The sequence below is a fragment of the Ursus arctos genome, unplaced genomic scaffold (assembly GCF_023065955.2).
Source record: "Ursus arctos isolate Adak ecotype North America unplaced genomic scaffold, UrsArc2.0 scaffold_37, whole genome shotgun sequence".
In the NCBI taxonomy this organism is placed as follows: Eukaryota; Metazoa; Chordata; class Mammalia; order Carnivora; family Ursidae; genus Ursus; species Ursus arctos.
In genome coordinates, this window is record NW_026623053.1 from 3697585 (window position 1) to 3709468 (window position 11884).

Here is an 11884-nt window from a genome sequence, read left to right on the forward strand (position 1 = left end):
CTACCAGCATTTAAAAAGTAATCCCCATAAGGTAGCTCAAATTGGTCTGTGGTGCTTGCAACCAAGAGGTCTTCATGGATGAACTATTTGCCACATGGACCCTTCTGGTCACCACGGTGGTCTTGCCGTCCCAACGTTGGGATCCGCCATGCATACAAGGTGCCTGTCCTACGGAAACACCCACCTTCTCTACTGACGCAGTTTGTTTGAATATTGGTGAGGTTGGTCCAGAGCTGATGGCCAAGAAAGAATTCTCGAGAGGTCTTCTGTGCAAAATGGCGGTTTTATTAAAGCACGGGGACAGGCCCCGTGGGCAGAAAAAGGAGCTGCCTTTGCCGCCTGCTGCCCCGGGATCGTGAGGAGCAAGTGATTTTATATTTGGGGGTGTTGGGAGATTTGGGTATTGGGAGAAGTGAAGATGAGGGAATTTCCAAAAGGACTTTCCTGTGTTAAAGAAGGAAATCTTTACGGGATCCTGGAGGAGTGTTATAATCTGCCTAATCTCAAGCATCTGTCCATGGGCTGCAGGTTATAAGGAGAGTTACTTTTATCTGCATTTCCTTCTGCCTTTGTTTCCCACATAGTAGCACAGCAATGCCGCAGTCTCCACAGCCTGACCTCTGCCCACATGTCCAGCCTTGTTTCCTCTCACTCACGCCACTTGGTCTCTTCATAGCAGCCATACCTAGCCACTGACAGCTCCAGGAACACACCATACACCTTCCAACCACACAAACCTCCTTCTTACTTGCTGTTACTTGGTGAGAGTCCGCCCAGCCTTTACCTCCCAGTTCAGTCCAGGTATCAAGAAGCCTCTAGATTCCAGCTCATGGTGATCCCTCCCTCCTAATTGCTTCATACCACACTTTTGGTACTTACCAGCCGTACTTTGTATGGTTACATTTTTTCTCGTCTTCGTTCATTCGTTCGTTCAAGTATTCACTTATTCAACAACACTCGTAGAATGTCTCCTGTGTGGTAAATGCTGTGCTAAGCAATAGTGATATAAGGATGAAAAAGCCAGTGTCCATGCACTCAAGGGGAGCAAGCTTTCTAGAACAGTTGCTTCTAACCTGAGGGCTTCAAGACGTTCATGAACCTACTGAAATTGTTTGAATGCATCTTGTTCTGCTTCCATCTTGGACAGCTGGTCAACAGGTTTTATCAAATTATCACAGAATTGTATGGCCTTGGGTCTAGTGGCTAAAATATAAACACCAGATATATGCATGTAACTACCAAAAATAGAGGTAAAACTGGTCAGAACTCATTTTACCAACTCGGACGGGTGGTCTCAAAGTAATTTATAGTAAAGTAGAGATAGACTGGCAGAATTTCCGATATTAGTGGTCACATGGTATAGCCCGTATCAGAGGAGTCGGCATGATCCTGAACAAAGATATTATTCAAAGGTCTTATTCAAAGACAGACATTTCCGTAAGATATTAAAGAATCAAAATCATACGACCTCTATAAATACGCTTACACTGATTTCTAAGTCAAAGCGACCCTAAATTCGTGTCCATACTCTGGATGATGAGTGGGTGTGAGAGGGCATATGGAGAGAGAGCTTGCTAAGCTCTCTTTGCTATTTGCCCTGTATTGAGAAATTTCCTATCCCATCTGCTTTTGTGAACACTCTGCATTTTCTTTTTTTTTTTTTTAAGATTTATTTATTTCTTTATTAGACAGAGACAGCCAGTGAGAGAGGGAACACAAGCAGGGGGAGTGGGAGAGGAAGAAGCAGGCTCCCAGTGGAGGAGCCCGATATGGGGCTCGATCCCAGAACGCCGGGATCACGCCCTGAGCCAAAGGCAGACGCTTAACGACTGCGCTACCCAGGCGCCCCATGCATTTTCTAATTATTAGATGATTATTTTTAAGTGAGGACTGAACTCAGAGACCTGAAATCAATTCTGATCTGAGATGAAGAGTCAGATGCTAACTGACTGAGCCACCCGGGCACCGTGCACTTTCTAATTATTGAATCCTTCCCAACACACCTTGAAGAATCCTGGTTTTACCAGCTAGTAGAATGTCCTATGTCATCCATTGGTACCGAACTCAAACTTGTCTGTGCCCCCATGTGCAGTGAGCCAATGTGTGGACACTGGTTTGAAAGCAAAGAAAGCTTTTTTATCATCAGAAGGGCGGTCCGACAAATAGGGAGCAGATCATTCCCAAAGTTGCTTTGTCCTGTTAAGACTAGGAACAGCTGACATATGTTTTGGGAAGGAGGTGAACACAGGAGAGGAGGGTGAGGGCTTTCTTGAATCCTTGATGGGGTTTGGTGGGGGGTGGGGCTTTGAAACAGTCGGGAGGTATGCATTCTGCCAGACAAGGAGGTGGCACTGGGGACATGAGGCATCAGGTAATTTTTTTTATTAGAAATAAAGAAGAATATTATAATAGCTTAAGGTTAGGAAAACTTAAGCAATTCTCAGGGATTGGCTAAGTAAAACGGGGAACACCAGCAAATGAAATCGCAAAGTTCACTATATGATGCTATCAAATAATTTTACAGTTCAGGAAATTCTTAGAGCTTATTATTAAATCGAAATCTAAGTTATAGGATAGTATATGATATGATCCACTCTACACAAAAATACAAATATAAAATATAGAAAAGCTAGTATAACTAAGACCATATTGACAATGGTAATTTTACATAAGGGTATTTATAGTAGATTTTAAATGACTTACTACTTTTGAAAGGTCCAAATTTTCTTTTTTCTACCTTTTTTAAAAATTTATGCATCAGGTAATTTTGAGACAAATGTTATCATCTGTTTCCCATCAGATTCTTATCATTAAGGTGCAAAAAATAGAGTTAAAAGGGCAAAGTTAATGATTAATCATGCACAGGGCTTCAGAGGTGCATAAAACATGCTTCAGCTGGGACCAAAACAGAATGTGAAGCCAAGTTCATGATGTAACTAATTAAGTTTAGTGCTGCTTATGCTCTCAAAACAGGTCCAGGAACCAAGTGCCCTACTCCCTCATCAAAATTCAAAATTATAGAACAAAAATTCAACTGAGCAAATTTCAAGATTAATTCCCTTTATCCAGTGATTTCATGAACGGGACGGCATCCCACCAAACAGGTGGAAAGGAGCTCAGAGGAGCTGTAGAAAAGGGAAGGCTTCTATAGGCAGGGCTGTGGGGCAAGGACATCTTAGCAAAAGAAAGGATTGTTTGAGGCAAGGTCACCTTCCTTTAGGGGGAAGAACTGGGGGGCTTATCATGCCGCTGACCTCCTCTTCCTTTGAGGAACGTTAAGAACGCAAGTGGCACATTATCTCCTTGGCGCTGACCAGACGTTTCCTGACCGATCGGCTGAGACGACACTGCGCGGGGAGGTCGAAGCGCAGCTTGGTCGGTGCGAAGCCCCAGCTCGGTGACCGCTCGTAGCAACAATGACTCTACCTGGGGCTTCTGGTGCTCTTGTCACGTTCCTCGATTTCCATTCCAGACACGGGGGCACACGTTCGTGTCTCCCCCAGTAGTCTGACTACAGGAAAGCTGAGGTCCGAGGTCAGAGGTCAATCTGCTTACTGGGGGAATTCGAGCCCAATCAGAAGAAGGAGGGGAGCCGCTGTGTGAACGTGTGGGTGGTTAAAAGCCACGCCCCCTCGAGGGGCTGCAGAACAGAGCAGAGCGGGAGACGGCAGATCTGAACTTTTTGCTTTTTATTTTTAAGATTTATTTATTTTTTGTTTTAGAGAGAGAGAGAGAGAGTACAAGCAAGAGGGGCAGAGGGAGAGGGAGGGAGAATTCCAAGCGGACTCCACACTGAGCCCAGAGCCCCACTCAGGACTCGATCTCACAACCCTGAGATCAAGGCCTGAACCCAAACCAAGAGTTAGTTGGTCACTTAAGTGACTGTGCCACCCAGGCGTTCCAGATCTGAAGTTTTCTAGCTGAATTTACCCTTCAATTATACTTTGGTATATGATAATGTAATAATTATAGCAGACTGCAGTGGGTGCTAGTAAGATCTGGACAAAGGAAGGCTGAAACAGTGGCTCTGAGCCTAGAGAGGGGACAGCTCAGAGGAGGGGACATCTGAGCACAGCCTGGAAAGATGGCTAAGTAAGCAAGCAGACGAGGTTAGAAAGAGTATTCCGGGCAAAGAAACAACACACGTGGAAGTGTCAAGTGTTAAACTACCATTTTTTCTAAAAGTAAAGCAAATGGCTATCATGAAAGCTTAAAAAAACAAACCCAGGTCATTGAATAAACTCATCAATAAACTCCTTTTATTTGGCTCATTTATTAATAATGAGGAAATCCGTAACATGGTAAAAACAGTTCACTGTGGTCTTGGTTTATAAAAATTTCTATTCTCTGCTGGACAAAATTCATTTGCAGTGCTGTGAACAGGCAACATCTGTGTCATCACCAGGTTTGGACAATTTCATTTCTATCCTACAGTCTGTATTCCCCTGGGGATCTCTTTTTTTTTTTTTTTAAGATTTTATTTATTTATTCAACAGAGATAGAGACAGCCAGCGAGAGAGGGAACACAGGCAGGGGGAGTGGGAGAGGAAGAAGCAGGCTCCTAGCGGAGGAGCCTGATGTGGGGCTCGATCACCATAACGCCGGGATCATGCCCTGAGCCGAAGGCAGACGCTTAACCGCTGTGCCACCCAGGCGCCCCTCCCCTGGGGATCTCTTGAACAACCCCAGCAACCCAATGAAAGGACACAATATAATGTCTTTGGTCCATTTCCAAGTCTTGGACACTTTTCCCCTCAGCAGATATTATGCAAAACTTACGACTTAGACAGGAAAATGTAGAGAGCTCCTTACGACTGGTGTGGAAAGGAGAAGGAAGTCACAAGCAGTAGTAGGACCTAGCAATTGGACAAAAAAAAAAAAAAAAAAGCATGACATGCCCGAATTGAGCAATGGGCCGTTTTGAGTGCCAGTTTCTATTTAACCAGGAACATAGAAACTGGAATATGTTGCAGGGAAGAGAGGAATAACTTTGAAGGAAAAGTAGAAAATTCTGAGGATTTGTGGTGGTTGTGTCAGATGCCAAAAGGTGGTACTGAAAAATGTCTCCTGGCTTTGCCAGTTATAAACGGAGACCTTAGCACAAATTAAACTGCCAGAGACGGGGGCCCCTGGGTGGCACAGCGGTTGAGCGTCTGCCTTCGGCTCAGGGCGTGATTCCAGCGTTACGGGATCAAGCCCCACATCAGGCTCCTCCGCTATGAGCCTGCTTCTTCCTCTCCCACGCCCCCTGCTTGTGTTCCCTCTCTCGCTGGCTGTTTCTATCTCTGTCAAATAAATAAATAAAATCTTTAAAAAAATAATAATAAATAAATAAACTGCCAGAGAAGAATAGGACAAAAGCACACACATTTGATTCAATTTTTACATGTGCGTGGGAACCTTCCCAAGAGAATGAAGACCTAAAGAAATGAGCAGCGCAGGATCGAACTGCATTAGATCATGTTTCTTTTAGACAAACACAATACATTTGTGAAGAATTGACAAGATAAAGGGGTTTGGTCTATGGGTAGTACATGGTGAAGAAGTAACTAGAAACAAAACAGTTAGTTTAACAGGGTTTGTTTGCAGAATCCACTGGTACCCCGTCTGGCTGGTAAGAGTTTGTCTCCAGGAAAAGAATTTATTCCCTGCCCTTAGGCGAAAAGGGAGAGCCTTTTCTGCAGTTACTGATTCTTAGCTACCTTTAGTGTGAAATGATTTTTATGCCAAAGAACCATAGTTTGGGGTGACATGGTCTGGCTTCCTTCAGCAGGAATAGGGAATATGTCCTCACGTATTTAGACTTTCCTTGACTTCTTTCAGCAGAGTTTTGTAGTTTTCCTCATATTGATCTTGTCCATTTATTATAGATTCACGTCTTCATATTTCATTTTTCTTTGGTGTTAACGTAATTTTTTTTTCAAATTTCAATTGTTCATTGCTGGTCTCTAAGAAAGCAACTGGTTTTTGTATATTAACCTTGTATCTTGCAATTTTGTTCTAAAAAGACATCATTTGTATCCTGTAGATAATTGAGGACATTAAAAGCAAGAGTATTCCACTATTTATGCTCAAGAAGTACTAATCTGCAAGCGATATATAGAACGGATTGGAAGGAAAAGAGGCTAGAGGCAGGGAGTCCCTGTAGGAGGCTTTTCTGTGAGCCCTCCAGGAGACAGTAAGAGTCCAAATATGTGTATCACCGCACCAATGGAAGAGTAAGGACAGATTCAAGAGGCAAATACCCTAAAGTGGCCCTTCTCCTTCACGCCTCTGGGTCTCTTTCTTCCCAAACTCCAACTTGTCCTCGTACCCAGTGTGCAGGAAGCCAAATTCTGAGACACTGCATTTAAAGCAAGGAAAGCGTTATAGCCAAGAGGGCAGCCCACGGAGAAAGCAGGGGAACATTCCCAAAGCTGCCTTGCCTGTGAGCTCAGGGACCACTTATACACATGAGAGGAAGGTAAGGGGTTTCCTGAAACTCGTTGGGGAGTCCTTGAAACAATCTAGAGGTCTGCATTCTTGCGGACCACGAGGTGCTACTGGGACCTGGAATCAGATACACCAGGACAGTTGTCACTGTTTGGTCCCCAGGTTTCTACAGTCAGTGGGTAAACAGGAAGTAGGAGTACAACAGCAAAGTTAAGGGCTGCTCCTGCATGACCTTAGGAGGTAAGGCTCACAGGGACACCTGGGTGGGGCAGTACGTTGCGCTGGGCTCTTGGTTTCAGCTCCAGGCATAATCTCAGGGATACTGAGATTGAGCCCTAATCAGGCTACAAGCAAGGTGGGGACTCTACCAGGGGATTCTCTCCCTTTGCCCCACCACCCACTCATGCTCTCTCTCTCGTTGTCTCTCTCAGATAAATAAATAAATCTTTCAATGAAAAAACGAGGAACATGAAACATAAGTAGCAAATATAACAACGTAGACCGAAGCTAATAATGCAACTAGGACCAGTAGAGTGTGCCTATGCTTCCAGACGGGTCCGGGACCCAAGCATCTGGCTTCCTCGTCACACACAGTTCCCTCTTTGGGGTGACCTTACCATCCTCTTCGCCTACCTTCTCATTAATCCTCACAGCTCAGTTCAGGTGTGTGGCCTTCTCTCTCCCAGCGCCTCACCGCCCCTGGGGTCTCCTCCACCACAGCCAGAGAGCTGTTCACAGTTATTAATATGCAATGAATTTGTCTATTTATCCGACCATCTCTGTCATTAGATCATGAGCTTCTGAAGCTGAGAAGCCCCGTATCTGGCCCAAGAAACGTGCACATGAATGAGTAATTCACTCAAGTCTGCTGTTGCAACTCACAACATTACCAGGTACGTGACTATTTTATCAAATATACATGGTGTGTCCTCTCCTGAAGAACTGAAATCATAGAGCTCCAACACACTGAAGCTTCAGACCAGGAAGGAAGCTCTCCACCCATATCAGGAAGTCAGTACTTCCTCAAAATTATGTAAGTCACGTTGTTTCTAGGAGTAGCCTTGCTCTTCCTGTAACTGCAGTGACACTGGCTTTAAACAGTGATTGGAGAGCGTGGGTCTCATCCACACCAGGCACGAGCAGTGCACCTTCCAAGCACTAGGCTCCCTGTCCTCTGTCCTGGGGCTCGGAACCCTTCCCTGCTGCACGCACGCGGCGCTGGCCTACCTGGCAGAGGAACAGCAGACCAAAGCCTCTGAGCCTGGCACTCAGCACTGCCTCTGTTCTCAGCGGGAGCCCCAGCAGGAGACCTGGTAAGAGCAGAAGCCTGGGGGCTGGGGAGGGTAGAGCCGTGAAGATGGCCAGAAGGTCCAGGTCAAATAGATGGGGGAGGAATATTCCCGGAGGGAGGAGGGAAGAGACGAGGTTCTGGACCAGTAAGTACAGGACAAAGAGAAGAATGGGATCTGCCAGTCAGAGGAACAGTCATCTTACCTCACATTCCTCCTCCCTGGGCTTCGGGTCCTTCAGAGAATTGTGAGACTCAAGTCAGAAAGAAGATGGTTTAAAAAACAAAAAAAAAAAGGACCAATGAAATCTTAAAAGGCACACTAAAGATCTAAATGTTGTGGGTAATAATTTTGCTCTTATGGCTTCTATTACTGTCCTTCTCTCATTTTCTTCCCTCTTCCTGCACAGGAGAGATGATGCTCGATCTTCTGGGACCCTTTCCTCTCCTCCTGTTGCTGCTGGGATCATGGGGTCGGTGCATCCACTTGGTGCTTGGGCTCAACTCCTCACCAGGGCTCAAAAGTTTGAAATATCACATGTAAGACCAGGTCCTGTCCAATGCAACAATGAAATGCCTCGTGTCAATAGTCTTTTGGAGAAATATCAGGGACAAAACAGCTTTGTGAGCCAGAGGTTTGAAACATCAAATACAAGATCAGGTCCTCTCCAATGTAGGAGTGAAAGGCCTCGTCCTAAGAAATGTAAGGATCAAAACACCTTTCTGCACGACTCCTTCCACAACATGGCTGCTACCTGTCTTTTGCCCAATAGGGTCTGCAGGAATGGCCAGAATAACTGCCACCAGAGTGCAAATCCTATTGGCAAGACTTACTGCAAACTCATCAGAGATACGGACGGCGACTGCCGCTACAGCACTATTCCCCAGTACGATTTCTACACTGTTGCCTGCGACCGTCCTCAGCCGGATGACGTTCCCTATCCTCTGGTTCCCGTACACTTAGATTAAGACTAAGGTTTCCATTACTTTCCCTCTCACTTGGTGCAGCTTCTCTTATGATCTCTCTGCTTTTTTGTCCTTTGTTGATTTCCGTGGTTCCAGTGAAGAAAGAAGGACGGGGGCACCTGGGTGACTCCTGGTTAAGCATCTATCTTGGACTCTGGTCCTGGGCCCGGAGTCCCAGGATCGGGCCCTGTTTCGTGCTCCATGTTCTGCGGAGAGTCGCCTTCTTCCTCTGCTCTTCACCCTGTTTTTGCTCTCTCTCTCTCTCTCATGCTCTCTCTGTCTCTTATATAAATACATAAATCCTTAAAAAAAAGAACACAGAAGGAGGGGAGTCGGAGAATTACAGGGCCAAGATGCAAGACCACAGCTGGGAAAAAGCAAACAGGATTCTTTTCTGCCTTGGAGCTTTTTGTGATTTGAAGGAAGGCACTAGGGAAAAGGACAAAGAAAGACCCAGGCCCCATATTTTTAGCCTTGGAATTTCTGCCAAGCTTTGTTGCATTGTGTTCACAGCAATAAAATCACTTTCTGCTGCGTCGTAATGACCTTTAGTGTGTGTGTTTGGGATCGCTTGCACGTCGTTGCCGGCCTGGGGCCATCTAGATCGCATTTGCCAGCATTCTCAGGGGAACTAGTTGGGCCCTAGGTGACCTTTGAGGTTATTCCTCAATCCACGGCTTCTGCCACTTCCCCCACCCCTGTGTCCCTGGGACTTTGGGGCAAGAGTGTCCATGCCTTCAATCTCGGCTCATGGCTTCGACATATCTCCCTTGAAACCATGGTCTGTGTGTATTTGGCGGTGGCACAGCTACCTCATGGAGTGTGCAAAGTACTTTCACACACAGGTTCTGACACATAACTGAGGTATCCTGCGTCTCTACTGTTGGTTTCCATATCTCATCAGATAATGTTTTAAATACGAGTAGTAGTAGGGATAATAATCCACTGTCCCCTTAGAGTCACCTCTCCCATGATCTATTGGAATGCAGGAAGAGAAAGCATAGATCAGAAAGAAAAAAAACCACTAGGAAACTGAAAGCATTCTTGCCTTCCCGAATACTGAAATATCACAGAAGTAGTGGTGTTTTGGAACACGTAATTGATTTAGACCCTGAGAGACAGAGATTAAGAAATTGCCTGGGGGGCACCTGGGTGTCTCAGTGGGTTAAGCTGTTAAGCCTCTGCCTTGGACTCCGGTCATGATCTCAGGATCTTGGCTTCGAGCCCCTTCTTGCTCCCTGCTTAGAGGAGAACCTGCTTTTCCCTCTCCCTCTGCCCCTCCTGCCCTCTTGGGTACCCGCTCGCTTTCTCCCTCTGTCTCTCTCAAATAAATAAATAAAATCTTTAAAAAAAGAATTTGGCTGGGACTAAGACTTTAGGCCCTGGTTCAGGGGATGAAAAATAATTTTTCCTCTACCATTTTAGGTTTTTGGTTGAAAACCCCCACCCCCTAATAAAAAATCAGCTTAATAGGACAAAAACTATTTTAATATGTACATACATATGAGAACCCCACAAAAATATGAGAATAAATAGCAACTAGCCAACTGAGGCTTATGGACTATTCCAGCCTAAGTAAAAGATACAGGTCTAGGGCTATTAAAGGGGGTGGGGGTGGGGGCAATTCAGAGGAAGGTGGGAAGAGGAATTGTTTCAGAAAGGAAATTCGCCCTGCCATGCAGATGACTCTCTCAGATGAAAGTGACCCCATAATGGCTCACTTCCGTGCACAGGCCCCGTTTCGGATGTAAATTTCCCCTACAGAAGGGTAACCTCTCCTCTGCTTTCAGAACTTCTCCTGGTCTGCATTTCCTCACAATAAACAGCTTAACAGAATTCTTTTGCCAAAAAGGCATATTTGGGGGTGGCATAGTCGGCAAATCCTTCATACCTTTCCCTTCTCAACTTCTAGACTCGTGGGGTTAGCAGGCCAGCGGAAGTCAAAGTGCTCTGTAGGCCGATCTGTCTTCGAGTAGCAGCCAAACATAATTCCTATCAGAAAGGCCATGGGAGACTATGGACTCTGAGAAACAAACTGAGGGCCTCAGAGGGGAGGGGGGTGGGGGAATGGGATAGGCCGGTGATGGGTAGTAAGGAGGGCACGTATTGCATGGTGCACTGGGTGTTATACACAACTAATGAATCATCGAGCCTTACATCGGAAACCGGGGATGTACTGTATGGTGACTGACATAATATAATAAAAAATCATTAAAAAAAAAAAAAAAGAAAGGCCACCTAGTAAAGTAGTTCTGAGTGTGTCAGTTATCTGCACTGCACATGGGTCTTTCCAAACCAAACCATTCCTTGAACAGGTGTGCTGATGGGACTCACGTTCCTTTATGCCACATATGTGTGTCATGTCTTAGAAACAAAGACAGAAATATGAAGTGTCAGGTTCCAGGAGCGCGGATTCCGAGGCTGCTGAGCACTCAAGGCCCCTCTCCGCGGGAGGACATATGAAGGCCAGGGCCACTTGGCACTGAGGAAGCGGGTACCCAGTAGGGGAACTTCTCTGGTGGGACTTGAGTCCTCCCGTCTAGAGCGGCTTTCAGTAGTGTTCATCGTTGAGCAGCGCGGCATTTACATCGCATAGTTTCAAAGCATTCAAGCCCGGTCCGGGGGCAGCGGACACAAGCGTCCGTGTGCACGTGCAGTGTGACCCGTGTAGGGGTGGCACCATCCTCAGGGAAAGGGGTCTTCTGATGGCAGCGTCGAGCTGATCAGTGATCCCGATGGGCTTCTCTACTCTCTACACATTACCTGGACGTTCAGGACATTCTTGGAGAAGGTAACCTAGTAAAAGGCTGACTTGCCTTTCATCCAACCTCTCAGTTACTCACTCTTACTCAACCATTGCTCAACTACGGTTATTTATACATTAGGGAACTCCTACCTTAAAGAAATTGTGGGAGGGAGTAAGCATGAGGATAACTTGGGGAAAATCTTTTCTGCCCAGAGGTGTTTGTTCTAAACTAACGGACCAGACCAGGGTGGTCTTGGTCAGCTGTGCGCTATTTGCTGCGTGCAATCATGTATCGTGGGAGAGTCAAGATAATTGACTAAATCGGATAATCATTTCGGTATATCCCTAAATTAGCGTCAGTGACCTCACGGTCACCACAGAATGATCCGAATGTAGCAAAGCTTAGAAAGAAATTGAGCAGATGTTCCAGCAGCTCTCAACTCTGGTTGCAT

The 11884-nt window shown here is 45.8% G+C and overlaps 1 long non-coding RNA gene across 1 annotated transcript; it reads left to right on the forward strand.

The window, feature by feature from the left end:
- The first annotated feature begins 7484 nt into the window (after nucleotides 1–7484).
- On the forward strand, nucleotides 7485–9228 carry LOC130542566 (uncharacterized). Its single transcript, XR_008957218.1, has 2 exons — nucleotides 7485–7745; nucleotides 8131–9228. It is a non-coding gene; the product is annotated as an uncharacterized LOC130542566 (long non-coding RNA).
- Nucleotides 9229–11884: the final 2656 nt, after the last annotated feature.